Genomic DNA, 21,049 nt, shown 5'->3' on the forward strand with positions numbered 1-21,049 from the left:
AGCAGTTTGAACCCACCAGCCACTCCTCGGAAAGCCTATGGGGCATTTTGACTCTGTCCTATAGGGTCTCTATGAGTCAGAATCAACTCCACAGCACTGGGTTAGTGTTGCTTATTGTCTTAGGCTGGGTTCTCTAGAGAAGCAAAACCAATAAAACATATAAATATATATAGAGAGAGATTTATGTCAAGGAAATGGCTCACACAGTTGTAGAAGCTGTAATGTCGCGAGTCCGTGGGTCAGGATAGAGGCTTCTCTTGATTCACGGAGCCATAGGGCCTGGTGAACCCAAGACTGGCAGGTCAAAGAGCAGGGCTCTTACTCACACACTGCGAAGATCAATGAATCTCAATATTGGCACACAAGATTGCAGGTAAGCTGCTAGCTCAAGTCCCAAGAACTGGAGGTCAGATGAATAGGAGCCAGCTGCAGGATCCAGCACCAGTAAAAAGCCCCCAAGCCTTGCCAAAATGTCCACTTATATTCGATGCAGGCCACACACACAAGGACACTCCCTTTTAACAGATTGCCTACTCACAGTAGATCCCATTATGGGGATGATCATATAGCGAATCTCAACACAGAAGTGATCACATTATATGACTGCCAAAACACTGAGAATCATGGCCCAGCCAAGCTGACACACAATCTTAATAATCACACTTACATACTATTAATTTCGTTTTTCCTGAATTGAGCCTTATGGGAGAAAAAGAGACTCCTACTATTGTGTTAAGCCATTCTCGCTCCAAGTACATGGACTACTTTTAGTTTTCAGTTTTATTAAGAAAAACTGAGCTAGAAAATTTCTTTGTTTTTTAAATCATCTCTTTTGTTCTTAACCTCTTGTTTTTTAAAGTGACTTTAAATTAAAAATTATTAAATTAGGATTGTAAAAGAGCATACATAAGTAGTGTGTAACAAGCACACAGATATTAAAATATTTTTTGTTGATTTTGAATAAACTGTATTAAAAAACAAGTGTTTACCAGCAGAAATGTGTTTCTAAAATATGCATTTGTACATGATCAGAATAATTTTGAATTCATTTTGATTAGAGCAAACTGCTTACTCTCAAGAAGTTGACAGACATTAAAGATTTCCTCTTTAGTGGTTTACTTCGACATCAGTGTTGCATTACATCTATATAAAGATTTGTTTCCTTAGCAACAGGAAGCAAACTGTTCATTTATAGAAAACCAAGGGAAAAAAATGATGTTTTTAATGTTAAATACTGCATCTTAATATGGACAATTATATCCACATAGAATATAGTGGGAATAACAGAATTTTCAATCCCTAATAAACAGAATGTGAGCTACTATATTGCATCAGTAAATGATATTAGGTGCCACTGAGTTAGTTCTGACTCATAGCAACCCTATGTACAATAAAACGAAACACGGTCTGGTCAAGTGCCATCCTCACAATCATTGTTATGCTTGAACTCATTGTTGTAGCCTATGTATCAATCCATCTCATTGAAGGTCTTCCTCTTCTTCACTAACCCCATACTTTACCACGCAAGATGTCCTTCTCCAGGGACTGGTTCCTCCTGATAACATGTCCAAAGTACGTGAGATTAAGTCTTGCCATCCACTTTTCTAAGGAGTATTGTGGCTGTACTTCTTCCAAGACACATTTGTTCTTTATTTTGATAGTTCATGATATATTCAGATATTCTTCACCAACACCATAACTCAAAAGCATCAATTCTTCGGTCTTCCTTATTCATTGACCAGCTTTTGCATGTATATGAGGCAATTGAAAATACCATGGCTTGGATTAGGTGCAACTAAGTCCTTAAAGTGACATCTTTGCTTCTCAACACTGTAAAGAGCTCTTTTGCAACAGATTTGCCAAATGAAATGTATTGTTTGATTTCTTGACTGTGGTTTCCCTGGGTGTTGATTGCATATCCAAGGAAAATGAAATCATTGACAACTTCAATATTTTCTCCGCCTATCATGATGCTGCTTATTGGTCCAGTTGTGAGGATTTTGTTTTCTTTATGTTGAGGTTCAAACCATAGTGAAGGTTGTGGTCTTTGATCTTTATCAGTAACTGCTTCAAGTCCTCTTCACTTTCAGCAAGCAAGGTTGTGACATCTGCATAAACACAGGTTGTTAATGAGTCTTCCTCCAATCCTGATGCCGAGTTCTTTTTCATATAGCTCAGTTTATCAGATTATTTGCTCAGCATACAGACTGAATAAGTATGGTGAAAGGATACAACCCTGAAGCACATCTTTCCTGACTTTAAACCATGCATTATCTTCTTGTTCTGTTCAAATGACTGCCTCTTGGTCTTAAGTACAGGTTCCTCATGAGCACAATTAAGTGTTCTGGAATTCCCATTCTTCTCAAAGTTTCTTATGATCCACACAGTGAAATGCCTTTGCATAGACAATAAAGCACAGGTAAGCATCTATCTGGTACTCTCTGCTTTCAGCCAAGATCCATCTGAGTCAGCAATGATATCCTTTGTTGCATGTCCTCCTCTGAATATGGCTTGACTTTCTGGCAGTTCCCTGTCAATGCACTGCTGCAACTGCTTTTGAGTGATCTTCATCGAAATTTTATTTGTGTGTCATATTAATATTGCTAACTAATTTCCACACTCTGTTGGATCACCTTTCGTTGGAATGGGCACAAATATGGATCTCTTTCAGTCAATTGGCCAGGTAGCTGTCTTCCAAATTTCTTGACATAGATAAGTGAACACCTCCGGTGCTGCTTCCATTTATTGAAACATCTCAATTGGTATTCCATCAATTTCTCAAGCCAAAATAGGACCTGGAGTATATCCCACCTGAATTTAGAGACCATCTCAAGAATAGATTTGACTCTTTGAACACTAATGACCCAAGACCAGGAGAGTTGTAAAATGACATCAAGAACATCATATATTAAGAAAGCAAGAGGTCATTTAAAAGGCAGGAAAGAAAGAAAAGACTAAAATGGTTGTCAGAAGAGACTCTGAAACTTGCTCTTGAAAATAGAGTAGCTAATGCAACTGGAAGAAGTGATAAAGTAAAAGAGCTGAACAGAAGATTTCAAAGAGTGGCTCAAGAAGAAGTAAAGTATTATGAAATGTGCAAAGACCTGGAGTTAGAAAACCAAAACAGAAGAACACTCTCGGCATTTCTCAAGCTGAAAGAAGTGAAGAAAAATTCAAGCCTTGAGTTTGAAAAAATGAAAGATTCTGTCATGGTTTGAATTATGTCCCCCCAAAAATGTGTGTATCAGTTTGACTGGGCCTTGATTCCCAGAACTGTGTGGTTAGCCTCCATTTTGTGATTGTAATTTTATGTTCAGGAGGATTAGGGTGGGATTGTAACACCACCCTTACCTATGTCACATCCCTGATCCAATGTAAAGGGAGTTTTCCTGGGGTGTGGTCTGCACCACCTTTTATCTCTCAAGAGATAAAAGGAAAGGGAAGCGAGCAGAGAGTTGGGGACCTCATACCATCAAGAAAGCAGTGCTGGGAGCAGAGCGTGTCCTTTGAACTGGGGTTCCTGCTCAGAGAAGCTCCTAATCCAGGGGAACACCGACGAGAAGAAGGCCGACAGAGAGAAAAAGCCTTCCCCTGGAGCTGATGCCCTGAATTTGGACTTTTAGCCTGCTTTGACTGTGAGGAAATAAATTTCTCTTCGTTAAAACCATCCACTTGTGGTATTTCTGTTATGGTAGCACTAGATGACTAAGACAGATTCTATGGGGAAAATACTAAACAATGCAGGAAACATCAAAAAAAAAAAAAAAAAAAAAGATGGAAGGAATACACAGAAACACCGTACCAAAAAGAATTGGTTGACGTTCAACCATTTCGGGAGGTAGCATATAGTCAGGAACTGATGGTACAGAAGGAAAAATTCCAAGCTGCACTGAAGGGAATGGCGATAAACAAGGCTTCAGGAATTGATGGAATACCAGTTGAGATGTTTCAAGAACAATCAGTAAACAGTCATTCAAAATATTGTTTTATGAATACAAAATATAATGTATTCTCATACATAGGAAATGTGAAACAACAGGTATGTTATTAATGAATCTCTGATACTAGTGATGCATCCTTCAACCGGAAAGTCATTTTACCATTCTTGGATTAAATTTCTACCCCTGCAAATAAAAAACTTTGATTAGATTGATCGATAACTTTATACCTCTAACAGTCTCTGATTTTATGATTTACGTCTCTCAAGTTATTTGCTGAAGATTTGATCAGACTAGATTTTTATAGTTAATGTAGTACACCACATTAGCCTGTAAAACAAATGAGGTCATACTAGTTATGTGTTCCCTATATACATAGTTATATGGAGAAGCAGAGTAAATTTCCACTCAGGCTACAAGTAGGTATTCTCTAGTGATTTGTTGGTAATGACCAGAGAGAGCTGAGGGTTGATGAAAGAAGACAATAAGGGTTAATATATACACTTTATCTTGGAAAATGTTAACGTCTAGAGTCTGGGCCAAACCTCAGTTCAGGTAAATTTCTCAGTTCCCAAAGAGGACCCCTGGCATTTGGTATTGTTAAGGACATATGTAAACTCTGGGGATTTTGTCCTAAAGGCTACTTTCTCCTCACACTGTACCCTGAGAAAGTCTCGAGAAGACAAATGAGGCCATCTCCTCTGGATTTTCCACGTTGATTGTATTCTTTGACTTCTTGTCTCCTTAATTCCTCTTTGATCATTTATTCATATTTCCAAAAAATATCTAACTGTGCTGTCTTGTATTCATGAGTCCCTCCCTCCTCTAGATTGTAGCCATTATCTCACAGCTGGGTTCCTTCACTAAAAATAAACACTCTCCCCACCCAACACACCAATAAAGGGTGGCCAAAAAATATTAAGCTGGGGTACAATAAAAAAGAAGAATTATCTTGTACGTCATGTAAACCTCCATCTAAACTATAGGGTCGCTATGAGTTGGAATGGCATTGATGGCAAGGGGTTTGCTTTTTTTTTGTTTTTTGTTTTAACCTAGATATGACAAATCTATTTCATCAAGGGTGGAATTTGTAAATTCTAGATTTTGGAGTAAAGTTCAACAGGTAAAAAAAAAAGTGTGAATGTGTGTTGCCTTCCTAGGAAGGGTGGGTGCTATCTCAAATATATGGAAGGAAAGACTCTCAGATTCATAATGCTTTCAGAAGCATTAAATCCAATAATGTTTAGTTAGTATATGTCTAACAGTTGAGACTCTCTCAACTGATATTAGCTGTCATGATTATAAGGATCCCTGGTGGTGCAGTGGTTAAGTGCTTGGCTGCTAACCAAAGGGTTGATGGTTCAAACCCACCAGTCACTCCTTGGGACAAAGGTGTGACAGTCTGCTTCAGCAAAGATTTACAGCCTTGGAAACTCTATGGGGCAGTTCTACTCTGCCGCACAGAGACACTGAAAGTTGGAATGCACTTGACAGCAATGGATTATCAGGATTATAAGGAGTCCTGGTAGCACAATGGTTAAGCGTTCAGCTGCTAACAGAAAGGTCAGCTGTTTGAACTCACCAACCACTCCACGGGAGAAAGATGTGGCAGTCTGCTTTTGTAAAGATTACAGCCTAGAAAACTCTATGGTACAGTTCTACTCAATCCTATATATGATCGCTATGAGTTGGAATTGACTCGATGGAACACAACAACATCATCATAATTATTTGCTGTTGTTGTTACTTGCCATGGAGTCAATTCAACTCATGGCAACCCTGTGTGTGCAGAGAACTGCTCCATAGGGTTTCCAAGGCTGTGACCTTTTGGGAGCAGATTGCCCAGCCTGTCTTCAGAGGCACCTCTGGGTGGGTTTGAACTGCCAACCTTTTGGCTAGTAACGGAGCACTTAACCACTTGCACCACTCAAAAACAAAACAAACAAACAAAAAACCATTGCCATCAAATCAATTCTGACTCATAGCTATCCTATAGGACAGAGTCGAACTACCTGATGGAGTTTCCAAGGAGTGGCTGGTGGATTCAAACTGCCATGTTAGTATTAGTATTAATTAGCTTGCTGTAGCTCTTAACCACTGCGCCATCCAGGGACTCCTAATCCAGTGATAATCATTCTGGTTATAAAGTAGTGACTTAAACAGGACATGCTTTAACTACGGAAATTGGTAACCCCTTATGCAGTGGATTTGAGAGTCACCAGGTAGGCTTCAGTCTCACAATATCTACTTCAATATATATCTTGCAGAATGATTGGTATCCTGATATTTGATATTGAACTGTTTGGTCTTCGGTGTTCAAAAGTATAAAATTACTGAAGAAATAGTCTTCCTATTTGATCTTTTGGCTTGATTCTGGGGTATCTCTTTTAAGCCATTTATTTATTTGCCTCATTTCAAGAGTGTCTACTATACACAAGGTACCATTGTTCACATGAAGAAATTTTTTAAAAACCTCTTAAAATATTGGCTAACATATACCAAAAAACGTTTACCAGGTTGATGAAGATGGTGAAGTTGAATGTCCTGAATCAAGAACGAAAAGAAAGCTACGTGGAATAAAAAAATAGGAGGGGGCGTCCATTTCCTAAAGCACTAGGACAGAATGGCCTCAAAGAAAGAAAATCATCATTCAGAAAGAATCTCATTAATCTGGAGACAGCTACGTAGAAACTCATTTTTTTATCCACTTTTGAAACAAGTCTTTCTTTTTAGACACAGACAGATAGGGAGCATATTTTCTATTTTATAGAAAATACCCTCAGACTTTGCAATCAGGCACTCTTCCAACTAAAATTACTGCCTGAGGCAATAATTTCTCATAAAATGATTGGACAGCTTTTCTTTAAGAGAAGCACAATACCAGTAGTGGTAGCATTCACAGGTCTAGATATGTGGTTAAAGAAGGTAATAGAAAATAGATACTAATGTCTCTAAAATCATTCACTGAGAAGAATTTCTATTACTGAGCCCTAGTAAGACCTTACTTGCCTGAAGGTAGAGGATTGAACCAGATAGTTTTTTTTAAATTATTTCAGATCTAAAATATGCAAGTGTGTGTTGACAGTCACTACAAAATGTAAAGAAAAATAAACTTATTGAAACTTATAATATCAGAAAGTAAAACTGTCCCATCTACTAGAAATATAGTTTGACCAGCCAAATCACTTGGATTAAATCAGATATTAATAAAGGTAGAAGTATGATGTCCCTGGGTGGTAAAAACACTTAATGCTCTCTACTACTAACAGAAAATGTTGGAGGTTCGAGGCCACCTAGAGGTGCCTTGAAAGAGAGTCCTGGTGATCTACTTACTTTTGAAAAATCAGCCATTGAACACCCTATGGAACATAATTCTATTCTGACATATATTGAGTCACCGTGAATTGGAATGGACTCAAGGGCAACTAGTAACTGGTAAGAAGTATGACTTTTTTTAAATTAAGTCAAGTAGAATGACAATAAAAGGAAAAAGGAGAATCAGCAGCAATCTATTTGTTGATTAAATAGTATTTCCTAACTGAAGTCGACTTGGATTCTATGGAGTTGTGGGCTGGGATTAGATGTGAAAATGGTGACTGAAAGGAATTGTCTAAAGAGTGGGCCGGGAGGGATTTCAATATAGAGGAAAAACTCTGGAATATTCAATTTAGTAGACATTGAAGACTTGGAAGAATCTTTAGCAACATCTCATACTTGAGTTTAGACACAGTTACATGGCAGTAATGTGTCTGCTGATGTAGGAGTTTTCTTACAATCAACAAGATTAAGTTCCTAGGATTTTTGAAATCTCATTTGTTCCAAAATCCAAAACAAATATGGTTATTTTGGCGGCAAAAATAGTGAAACATTTTATCCCTTGCTTAAATATTTGTTCATAGCTATGAAATTTCCAGTTTGAATCTCAGAAATAGAAAATCTTCTATAATCAATTCATGCAGAACCAGACTCAGTTAATAGCAGGATGTAGGATGCACCAACTCTTGAGTCACTCACTCAAGGGTAAGGATTTCATAAACAAAGACAGTATCGAGGCATTTTGTGTAGCAATTGAGGCTCTAGGTAATGCTTTAGAGCCAGCATGAAACTGGAAATCTTAGTAAGAAACTTTTCTCTATGGACTAACCAAATTCAAAAGAAGTTAGATGAAATCAGCTTTTGATGTGATCCCTGTTCTCAAGACAAAGATTATGAGTAAAGAGTACCAGAAAATATCTGACATTTTCAATCCTAATACCAGAAAGACAAAAATGTTAGCTAGAAGAAGCACAGACTACTACCACAGCTCAGAAATACTAATTCACAGGGCCCTTCGGATGGCAGGGGAGGATCACTAGCATGTATTTTCACATGAAGAGCAAGGCAATTCTCATTTTTCAAAATAAAAGACATTGCAGCATAAAGCATGTAAAAAGGTTGTTCCAAGTTTCCAAAAAGTACCAGTGTCAATCTGAAACATGAAAATAAATGAAATCCTCTGAAAGTTATGCTATAGAGATTTTAAAGCAAGGCTAGGAGTGAATGCATACAAATCCACATTGAGTTACTTTTTCCTTTATAAATGTTGACCTAAGACAATTTCATAATATAAAAAGGTGTTTATTATGACAAATTTCTTATAGGAAAAGTGACTTTTCACCATGTCAAAGACATTTAAGGAGTAACCTAACTTGTATTACCTGTTGTTGTCGAGTCAATTCAACTCATAGCGACCATGTAGGGTAGGGTAGAATTACCCCCATAGAGTTTCCAAGGCTGTAATCTTTACAAAAGCAGACTGCCACATTTTATCCCAGGGAGTGACTGGTGGGTTTGAACCACTAAACTTTCAGTTAGTAGCTGAGAGTTTTAACCACTGCACCAACAGGAAATTGCAATATGCTCCTTTGTGAGAGCATAACTTCCTTGCAGCATAGCCTCTTTGTTGGTATCTTAGTTATCTAGTGCTGCCATAATAGAAATACCACAAGTGGATGGCTTTAACAAAGAGAAATTCATTTCCTCACAGTGAAGTAGGCTAAAAGTCCAAATTCAGGGCGTCAGCTCCAAGGGAAGACTTCCTCTCTCTGTTGCTCTGGAGGAAGGTCCTTCTCATCAATCTTCTCCTGGACTAGGAGCTTCTCCATGAAGGCACCCTGGGTCCAAAGGATGTGCTCTGCTCCTGGCACTGCTTTCTTGGTGGTATGAGGTACCCCTGTCTCTCTGCTCACTTCTCTCCTTTATATCTCAAAGAGATTGACTTAAAACATTATCTAATCTTGTAGATCTCATTAATATAACTGCTGCTAATCCATCTTATTAACATCATAGTGATAAGATTTACAACACATAGGGAAACCACATCAGATGACAAAAAGTAAGACAATCATGCAAAACTGGGAATCATAACCTAACCAAGTTGACAGATATTTTGGAGGGACACAGTTCAATCCATGATGGTTAAGATAAAGTACCCTTCATGGAACAGTCCTCCCCTAGGTAGGGGAAACAATGAAACACTGAGTTTCAGCTTGTACTTTCATTTCTTCCTGGAACTTTTCATAATAATTAACTATAACTTTTTACAAATGTTCACACAAAATATATTCTAGCTTTAACTATAACCTTTTAACAAACTTTTTAAAAAAATAGATTCTAGCTCCTAGACACTACTTCAGCCTCACTACTTCTGGCCAAGCACCTATATGATTTTTAAGTTCCCTTATGTCATTCTCTCCTTCTGATCAAAGATTTACATGGACCATCCTTTGATTGCACTTGCAGGCATACTTTCTTCTGCATGGACTATGTGTTGTGCCTGAGTGCTTTCTTCCACATAGACTAGACCTTTTTATGATGTGCTGCTCTTAGGTGGCACCAGTACCTTAGTTGCCAGGCAGTTCTGGTTTTCTGTATTATGTTATGGAGTTCTTCATTATGCCATGTCATAAGTAGTTGTCTTCACTGATCATGTCTGGGATTCTTAGGAGATTTAGGCCAAATTTCAGGACGAACTTGAACATTTTGTGAGGTTAATTAAGGGTGCAGGAACCATCCATGTTATAACAGAAATTAGCTGAATCTATGAGAATAATTTTCTTTGGAGGAGGCTTAGAGCAAATACCTAGGTTAGATATGTGTTTTGTAGAACATTTTGCATCTCTGATGACTATTACAATTAATATTGAAAGTATTATTCCTGTATGTAGCAAATTTCATAACCATGATACAATACTTTGGGGTTGTTGTTGTTCTTAGGTGCCGTCCACTCGGTTCCAACTCATAATGACCCTATGCACAACAGAACAAAACAATGCCCATTCCTGCACCATCTTCACAATTGTTGCTATGCTTTAGCCCATTGTTGCATCCACTGTGTTAAACCATTTCATTGAGAGTCTTCCTGTTTTTCACTGACGCTTTACTTTACCAAGCATGATGTCTTTCTTCAGGGACTGATCCCTCCTGATGACATGTCCAAAATATATGAGATGTAGTCTTGCCATCTTTGCTTCTAAGGAGCATTCTGGTTGTACTTCTTCCAAGACAGATTTGTTCATTCTTGAATGATCTTCAGCACAATTTTACTTGTATGTGATATTAATGATATTGTTCAATAATTTCCACATCCAGTTGGATCACTTTTCTTGGGAATAGGCATAAATATGGATCTCTTCCAGTCAGTTGGCCAGGTAGCTGTCTTCCAAATTTCTCGGCATAGTTGAGAGAGCACTTCCAGTGCTGCATCTATTTGTTGAAACATCTCAATTGGTATTTCATCAATTCCTGGAGCCTTGCCAATGCCTTCAGCACAGCTTGGACTTCTTCCTTAGGTACCATTGATTCTGATCATATGCCACCTCATACTTTGGGGTAGCCAACTAAAAAGGTCAGAGAAGGATGGCACTGCCATTGGGGGAATAGAATGAAGCCAAACTGCTTGTTGATGTATTTTGCAGTTGTCTTCCTCCACCTCTGCAGTGGTGTTAATCCAAGGAGGTGTTTGCTGTAGCAGATATGCCTCCCTGTTGAGCTAACAAGAAATCTCAAGTTATTATGTTATCCAGAACTACCTCGACTAGAGAGGCTAGGAACTTTTGTTGGGCTGTCATTCCATCAGCAATATCAATCAGCAATTCATGCCATAAACCTGTTGCTGTTGAGTTGATTCCGACTAATAGTGACTCTATAGGACAAAGTAGAACTGTCCCATAGAGTTTCCAAGGAGAAGCTGGTAGATTTGAACTGCCAAAATTTTGGTTAGCAGCTGTAGCTCACCATTGCTCTTAACCACTGTGCCACAGGGCTCCAATCTGTGCCATAGTGATAGATAAATGTCTAAGAGACATTTCTAGTTCTACTGTACCATAGGTTGGAATAAGAGTCCTTAAAAAGGATCATCCCCATATTGGTCATTCAGCAATCGGATTACCTTGCACATAAGCTTCTCTATTTGACAGAATTAATATTTTAATATCACTTGTCCAATGCTTTCTGTCATTATAAGTGTCAAGTGGAATTCCCAAAGATCCTAGAGTACACTGCCCCCTCATTCTCCAACCATTTACACAGGGAATAGCCCAAGCATAAGGACTATCATGTGGGAATGAATTGGAAAGATGACTATAATTTGATCCTCTACAGAGAAACACATACCCATAGTGTGCACAGATTACCTTTTTTGTTTGCTCTTCAGGAATGGAGAATTTTACGTGTGTTAGCCGTGTCTCAACTCTACTATCATTTCAAGTAGGTAACCTCACAAATTTTAACTCTAATTTAGTGGTAATTTTGTAGACAGGGATTATCATACATGAGATAACTGAGATCATTATATTTAGGGTAAGCAGTTTACAATCCCATTAAACATACTTTATACCATGAAGAATAATCTCAAAGAGTCTTCATATATTGTCTCCAAAACTCTTCTCCCTTACATGGGACTTCTGGATTGATTTCTTTTGATGCTTTACAATCATAAAATATAGTTCTAAGTTCAGTTAGCTTAAAGCATGATGTCTTAATCATCTAGTGCCACTATAAGAGAAATACCACAAGTGGATGGCTTCAACAAACAAGTTTATTCTCTCACAGTCTAGGAGCTAGAAGTCCAAACTCAGGGTGTCAGCTTCAGGGGAAGGCTTTCTCTGTCAGTTCTGGAGGAAGATCCTTGTCATCAATCTTCCCCTGGACTAGGAGCTTCTCTCCTCAGGAACCCCTGGTCCAAAGGGCGCGTTCCACTTCTGGGGCTGCTTTCTTTCTGGTATACAGTCCCCTACTCTCTACTTGCTTCCCTTTACTTTTATCTCTTGTAAGAAAAAAGGTGGGCAGGCCACACCCCGGGGAAACTCCTTTTACACTGGATGAGGGAAGTGGCCTGAGCAAGGGGTTGTATTCCACTCTTGCCTCATTAACCACAGGCAGAGATTAGGATTTACAACATATAGGAAAATTACATTAATCACAAAATAGAGGACAACCACACAATACTGAGAATCATGGCCTAACCAAGTTGTTGCATATTTTTGGGGGATAGAATTCAATCCATGACACATGGTATACAAGGATGCACAGACAGTTCAGGGGGGTGCCAAAGTTAAACTCCAATGGCCCTTCTAAGTCCTGAACTAGAATTAATAACTGGCGGGGGAATAATATGATAGGTTAATACAGGAGAAGCCAGTGGGTCAGAATTTTCCTGTACTGATTGACAGTTTGAATGACAGATCCAGCCACTTGTTAAATTTCCTGCCCTGACAACTAATTGGCTAGTTTTATAAAGATATTTTCCCTCCAGTCATAGGAGGGTGAAAAGATAGACAATAGTAAGAATAGCAAAAACAAAAAACAAAAAAAAAAAACACAAAATAAGCATAATAAAAAATATATCCTGTCAGAATGAGTAGAATGAGTACAACAGTTATGATTAACTTTAAAACAAAAAGTCTAAAGGATGCATTCATCAATTTATAGAAAAAAAAAACCCCAAAGCCTAAAAAGATACAGAAAAGCAGCAGTAAATAGTACAGCAATACATAGTACAGCTATATAAGCGTGGGACATCTTTACAGGCCTGATCTGATGGTCTGGATTCCTCAGGAATCTGTATCTGCAAAGCACGTTCATCTCTTGGGCATTTCTTACATTTCCATTTTAATTCTCCAGCAGGTTCTGCTGTCCAAATGGGAACAGAAGTCTTCTTTGGTTGGCAAAGATGTACTCAAGGTTTTATTCCCTGTAATTTAACAGCACAAGGGTTAGCAAGGAGAATTACATATGGTCCTTTTCAATGAGAACCCAGGGAATTTCTTAACTGATGTCTTTTCTAATACACATATACTCCCCTGAAGTAATATTAAGCAGATTTTGGTTTTTGGTTGTCAAAAGCCCTTTTAAGCTGTGAAAACATTTTTTAGAGTATTGGATTACAAATTGACAATATTTAATAATATTAGGGTGGGTATAAGTAATAAAAGGAGGGCTATTTGGTTTTAAATAATTACTTTTCTTATTAGACTCATTTCAGCATTCATTTTTTGGATTCCACAAGTGGAATGTTCAATCAATTTCAGACTGCAGAAGCTGGTAAAAGTCTTCAATTTCTTCATCTTTGGCCTTAGTGGTAGGTGTGTAAATTTGAATAATAGTCGTATTAACTGGCCTTCTTTGTAGGCGTATGGATATTATCCTATAACTGATAGCATTGTACTTTAGGACAGATCTTGAAATGTTCTTTTTGACTATGAATATAATGTCATTCCTCTTCAAGCTGTCATTCCCAGCATAGTAGACCATATGACTGTCTGATTCAAAATGGCCAATTCCAGTCAATTCCAGCTCACTAATACCTAGGATATTGATGTTTGTGTGTTCCATTTCATTTTTTACTATTTCCAATTTTCCTACATTGATACTTCTTACATTCCACATTCCGATTATTAATTGATGTTTGCAGCTGTTTCTTCTCATTTGGAGTCATGCCACATCAGCAAATGAAGGTCCTGAAAGCTATCCACGTCATTAAAGTCGACTCTACTTGAGGAAGAAGCTCTTCCGCAGTTGTATTTTGAGTGCCTTCCAACCTGGGGGGGCTAATCTTCACGCATTATATCAGACAATGTTCTGCTGCTATTCGTAAGGTTTTCACTGGCCAATTTTTTTCAGAAGTAGACTGCCGTCCTTCTTCCTTATCTGTCTTAGTCTGGAAGCTTGAACATGCAATCAGGATGCATTGTTAATTACCAGTGATTGGAATGCAAAAGTTGGAAACAAAGAAGAAGAACCAGTAGTTGGAAAATATGGATTTGGTGATAGAAACAATGCCAGAGATCACATGATAGAATTTTGCAAGATCAGCGACTTCATTGCAAATACCTTTTTCACCAACATAAATGGCAACTATACACATGGACCTTGCCAGATGGAACACACATAAATCAACTACATATGTGGAAAGAGACTATGGAAAAGCTCAGTATCATCAGTCAGAACAAGGCCAGGAGCTGACTGCAGAAAGGACAATCAATTGCTCATATGCAAGCTCTAGTTGAAACTGAAGTTAATTAGAATAAATCTACGAGAGCCAAAGCACGACCTTGAGTGTATTCCACCTGAGTTTAGAGGCAATCTCAAGAACAGATTTGACTCATTTAACACTAATGACAAAAGATCAGACGAGTTGTGGAATGACATCAAGGATATCATACATGAAGAAAGCAAGAGGTCATTAAAAAGATAGGAAAGGAAAAAAAGACCAAAAAGGATGTCAGAAGAGACTCTGAAACTTGCTCTTGAATGTCAAGTAGCTAAAGCAAAAGGAAGAAATGATGAAGTAAAAAAAACTGAACAGAAGATTTCAAAGGGCGGCTCGAGAAGACAAAGTAAGATATTATAATGACGTGCAAAGAGCTGGAGAGAGAAAACCAAAAGAGAAGAACACGCTCAGTATTTCTCAGGCTGAAAAACTGAAGAGAAAATTCAAGCCTCGAGTTTCAATAGTGAAGGATTCTATGGGGAATTATTAAATGACGCAAGAAGCATCAAAAGAAGATGGAAGGAATACACGGTCATTATACCAAAAAGAATTGGTTGACGTTCAGCCATTTCGAGAGGTAGCATATGATCAGGAACTGATGGTACTGAAGGAAGAACTCCAAGCTGCACTGAAGGCTTTGGCGAAAAACAAGCCTCCACGAATTGATAGAATACCAATTGAGTTGTTTCAACATATAGATGCAGTGCTGGAAGTGCTCACTCGTCTATGTCAAGAAATTTGGAAGACAGCTACCTGGCCAACCAACTGGAAGAGATCCATATTTATGCCTATTCCCAAAAAAGATGATACAACTGAATGCAGAAATTATAGAACAATATCATTAATCTCACACACAAGTAAAATTTTGCTGAAGATCATTCAAAAGTGGCTGCAGCAGTATGTCAATAGGGAACTTCCAGAAATTCAGGCCAAATTCAGAAGAAGACATGAAATGAGGGATATCATTGCAGATGTCAGATGGATCCTGGCTGAAAGCAGGGAATACCAGAAAGATGTTTACCTATGTTTTATTGAATATGCTAAGGCATTCGACTATGTGGATCATAACAAATTGTGGATAACTTTGCGAAGACCAGGAATTACAGAACACTTAATTGTGCTCATGAGGAACCTGTACATAGGTCAAGAGGCAGTTGTTCAGACAGAACAAGGGGATACTTCCTGGTTTAAAGTCAGGAAGGGTGTGTGTCAGGGTTGTATCCTTTCACCATACCTATTAAATCTGTATGCTGAGCAAATAATCCCAGAAGCTGGAATATATGAAGAAGAACCGGGCATCAGGATTGGAGACTCATTTATAACCTGTGTTTTGAAGATGACACAACCTTCCTTGCTGAAAATGAAGACGACTTGAAGCACTTACTGATGAAGATCAAAGACCACAGCCTTCAGTATGGATCACACGGCAACATAAAGAAAAAAAAAATCCTTACAACTGGGCCAATAAGCAACATCATGATAAACGGAGAAAAGATTGAAGTTGTCAAGGATTTCATTTTACTTGGACCCACAATCAACTTCCATGGAAGCAGCAGTCAAGAAATCAAAAGATGCATTGCATTGAGCAAATCAGCTGCAAAAGACCTCTTTAAAGTGCTGAAAAGCAAAGATGTCACCTTGAAGACTAAGTAGAGCCTGACCCAAGCCATGGTGTTTTCAATCACCTCATGTACATGTGAAAGCTGGACAGTTCATAAGGAAGACCAGAGAAGAATTGATCCCTTTGAATTGTGGTGTTGGTGTAGAATATTGAATATAACACGGACTGCTAAAAGAATGAACAGGTCTGTCTTGGAAGAAGTACAACCAGAATGCTCCTTAGAAGCAAAGAGGTGAGACTACATCGTACGTACTTTGGACATGTTGTCAGGAGAGATCAGTCCCAGGAGAAGGATATCATGCTTGGTGAAGGACAGGGTCAGCAAAAAAGAGGAAGACCCTCAAGGAGATGGTTGACCCAGTGGCTGCAACAACAGGCTCAAGCATAGCAATGATTGTGAGGATGGCACAGGACCTGGCAGTGTTTCATTCTGTTGTTCATCATGTCACTATGAGTTGGAACTGACTCAATAGCACCTGACAACAATAACAACAATGAGTGGAATTATTTAAAACTCTCTGAATATATTTAGTTAGAATTTCACATGTGTTAAGACATCATCTAATCCTTTTTTAGGTACAACAAAATAGAAATTAGTTACATCATTGATATACAGATCTGGACTAACACGGGAAAGAAAAGAAAAAAATTGATTTTTTTATATCTAGACAATAGAAGACTGAACAACAGCAATATTCTTGTAAGTTTTATAGTAATTCTTTAATTTAATCAGTCCCATGTAGCCAATTTTGGTTCCATATTATTCTGATTTAGCAGCAACAGGACTGGACAGTGTTTCGTTCTGTTGAACATAGGGTTCCTATGAGTTGGAACAGACTTGACGGCAGCTAACAACCTAACAATGGCAGAAACTTTGAAAAATTCCATTAGTTTCTACCTAAGAGTTTTAAAATCTTGATTTAGTCTAATTGTATTTAGGTTCAAAATGTTGTAGTCCTTTTTACGTGTCTGATACCGTCCGTTTTGTTGTTTTCTCTGTGAATTAGCAAGGTAAAAGTTATCTGTGAATGATAAACCTAAAAAATGGTTAGGGTTAATGTATAATAATAATTTTTAAAAATGAAAAGACTTGATGGGCATTAATTACAAAAGTAATGCAAAGCTAAATAAAGTCAGATAACAACTTTAGACAAAAATATCTTTAAGCATAATGATTATCCTCATTTCCAAAGAGCATCAGATATAATACTTAATAATCTTGAGACACGGTATTATATAGTTAGGATATATCAAGAATATATTAAGCTAAACATTCAAATGATGATAAAACTTTATGGGTGTATAGAGTGAATTCATTAGTTGAAATCATTGGCTTTCATAATGCTAGATTTAAAGGAAACAAAAGTTGTGACCAAGTTAGCAAATGAAATAATAAAATTATGACATAGTATTATGCACTTGTTGTCCAGCATTAGGTAAACATTATTGACATATAAATTTTTTTCATTTAAAGAAAATTTGTCTTTTTCTTGATGTTGACAATGTTGTTGTTGTTAGGTGCCACTAAGTCTGTTCCGACTCATAGAGACCTTTATATACAACAGAATGAAACACTGCCCTATCCTGTGCCATCCTCACAATTGTTGCTATGTTCGAGGTCATTGTTGCAGTCATTTTGTCAATCCATCTCATTAAGGGTCTTTCTCTTTTTCATTGACCCTCTACATTACAAAGCATGCCGTCCTTCTCTAGGGAATGATCCCTCCTGATAACATGTCCAAAGTTATGTGAAATGAAGTCTTGGCATCTTCGCTTCCATGGAGCACTCTGGCTGTATTTCTTTCAAGGCAGACTTGCTCATTCTTCTTGGATTCCATAATATATTCAATATTTTTTGCCAACACCATATTCAAAGGCATCACTTCTTCTTCAGAATTCTAATTGTCCAGCTTTCATATGCATATGAGGTGATTGAAAATACCATGGCTTGGATCAGGCCAACCATGGTCTTCACAGTGATATCTTTACTTTTCAATACTTTAAAGAGGTCTTTTTCAGCAGACTTGCTGTGATGGTTAAGATGGTGTGTCAACTTGGCTGGGCCATGATTCTCAGTGTTTTAATGTGATCACTCCCAGGAGTGAATATACTGTGAGTAGGCAATCAGATGAAAGGGAGTCTCCTTGGGGGTGTGACCTGCATCTCAATATAAGGAGATGTTCTGACTTTTGGCTCACTCTGCATCCTGCAGCTGCCTCCTGTCATCTCATCTCCAGTTCTTGGGACTTGAGCTGTCAGCTTATTTGCCGAACTTGAGATTCATCAATCTTCACAGCCTGTGAGCAGAGCCCTGCTCTCTGACCTGATGATCTTGTGTTTGCAAGCCCCTGCAGCTACGTGAATCAGGAAAAACCTTGTGGTCTTGCCTGCCGATCTTGGAATTTGTCAACCTTCACAGCCTGTGAGTGGGAGCCCTGCCCTCTGACCTGCCAATCTTGAGCTAGGCAGCTTCTGCAGCTGCATGACTTGGGAGAGGCCTGTACTCTGATCCACGGACTTGGGACGTTCTAGCCTCTACAATAATGTGAGCTGTTTCCTTGATATAAATCTCTCTCTCTATATATATATATTTATACACTTTACTGGTTTTGCTTCTCTAGAGAACCCAGCCTAATATACTTGCCAATGCAATACGTTGTTTGATTTCTTGACTGCTCCTTCCATGGGTGTTGATTGTGGATCCAAATAAAATGAAATCCTTAACAATTTTACTCTTTTCTCCGTTTATCATGATGTTGCTTATTGGTCAAGTTGTGAAGATATTTGTTTTTTTATACTGAGGTGTAATCCATACTGACGGCTGTAGTCTTTCAGCTTCATCGGTTTGTGCTTCAAGTCCTCTTTGCTTTCAGCAAGCAAGGTTGTGTCATCTGCATAATGCAGATTATTAATGAGCTTTCCTCCCATCCTGATGCCACCTTCTTCTTCTTATGGTCCAGGTTCTCTGATTATTTTCTCAGCATACAGATAGAATGCATTGTATGTAATTCATAATATATTAAATCAATTATTTTTGTGGTTTTTTTCATAAAACAAATAAATTTTATGTGGCTTTCTACAAAGTTTCAAAGTTGTCAGGAGTTGATTGGAAGTAATACTTCAGTAATTTAAGCAAAGATTTTAAAAGTAAAAATCTTAGTTCTTTTTAAAAAACTGTGCGGCTTGAGATCTGGAAAAATGGCGCTCTAGGCAGAAGCACCATGCCATCCCTCCACAGCAAAGATCCGAAAAACTAAGCCGAACAGAGAAAACAACAATCCTGAAACCCTAAAACACCAAATGAAGAGATAAAGAACTCAGCCAAGCACCAAATGGAGTGAGAAAACTGACAGAGAACGGAGATCAAGGAGAGATTCATGCAGAGGTCCCCTACCAGCTAACACAGCACGGATCCACCATCTTAGACTCCTATTGGAGACCAGCAAACAAGGGGTACGAAAAAGAAGCTTCACGGAGCGTCCAGCGGGAGACAAAACAACCAGTAATTTGCGATCTATGCTTTCCCACCCCCCAACCTTCTTCACCCCCACTCAGCCTCCTCTGCTTCCCACGGCCACAATCTCTTGTCCGGGAAACATCGGCTGCTTGGATTCCACACACCTGAACGGGCCGGCTCTCTGAGTGGCATTTGTTTGCTGCTGGTGTTGTTTTTTTCTGCTTATTTTGATTTCTTCCTTACCTCTCACCACCTTCCCCTCCTTTCGCTCAAATACCTGGCTCCGTGTGCCATCTTTGCTTCTTCCTGAGGGGCTGCAGAGCTCTGGTAATTTGTGATATACGTTTTCCCACTCCCTACCCTTTTCACCCACACTCGGCCCCCTCTGCTTCCCGCAGACACAGTCTCTTGTCCGAGAAACACCGGCTGCTTGGATTCCACCTGACCAAACTAGCTGGCTCTCTGAGTGCCACTTGTAGGATGCTGGTGTTGCTTTTTTTTCTGCTTCTTTTGATTTCTTCCTTACATCTCACCACCTCCCCCTCATTTTGCTCAAATACCTGGCTCCGTGCACCATCTTTGCTTCTTCCTGAGGGGCTGTGGAGCTCCGTTCAAGTGTAGAGCTGCTTCCTGGTCTGGGCTGCCGCACTGGTGGGATCCCAAGGCTTTTGTTCATTTGTTTGTTTTGAATTGTTTGTTTGCTTTCTTTTCATTTTCTTGAGTTGGGAGCCCTTTCTGGCCATGCGGTGCTGCGTGGCAAGGAAAGTACCCCCTCGGTTTGCACAGACGTGCAAAGGGATCCCTGAGGACATTTCTGTTTTTGTTGATTTTTTTCCTTTTTTTTTTTTTCTGTTTTTTGGGGGGCTTTTCTTGTTCTTTTTTTTTTTAATTTGTTTTGTTTTCTTTTCCCTCTTTTTCCCTTTTTGCCTTTCGTCATTACTCAGTTTCTCATCTCTCTATATCTTGCTTCTTTATCTGTTCCCTGAATATCTGGTATTGTATACCTCTGTGCCTTCTAACCAGACTGTACTGCAACACCTGAGAGCGACTTCCCCAGAACTCATACCTGTACCAGTGGGATCTCTGGGAACTTTGTGGTTCTTTACACTTTCCGATTTTTATTTATTCATTCTTTTCTTTTACTTTCTTCCTCTTCCCCTTTCTGCTTTTCTCCATTTCATAGTCTCTCATCTCTCCACTCCAAAGGCAAGCTCCCCTAGCATTATTGTTTGTTTGTTTGTATGTTTTTGGCTCCTGTTCCTCTCTTCTTCTCTCCCATATTCATCTTAGCTCCACACATAAGAATCTCCCTGCTGCATCCTGCCTACCTGCATGGTGTGCGCGACATCACACCACCAAGCAGCACAGGCACGGCCTACTGGAACCTCCCCATGCTGATTACTGACCCGCTATTGTGGCTGTAGTAAGTGCCACAAACAACCTGTCCCAGTAACTCCTCTTCAGCTAGACCTGCCCTGCCATATCATATCTGAGTGACTGAC

Source organism: Trichechus manatus, unplaced genomic scaffold (assembly GCF_000243295.1).
Source record: "Trichechus manatus latirostris isolate Lorelei unplaced genomic scaffold, TriManLat1.0 scaffold00231, whole genome shotgun sequence".
NCBI lineage: Eukaryota > Metazoa > Chordata > Mammalia > Sirenia > Trichechidae > Trichechus > Trichechus manatus.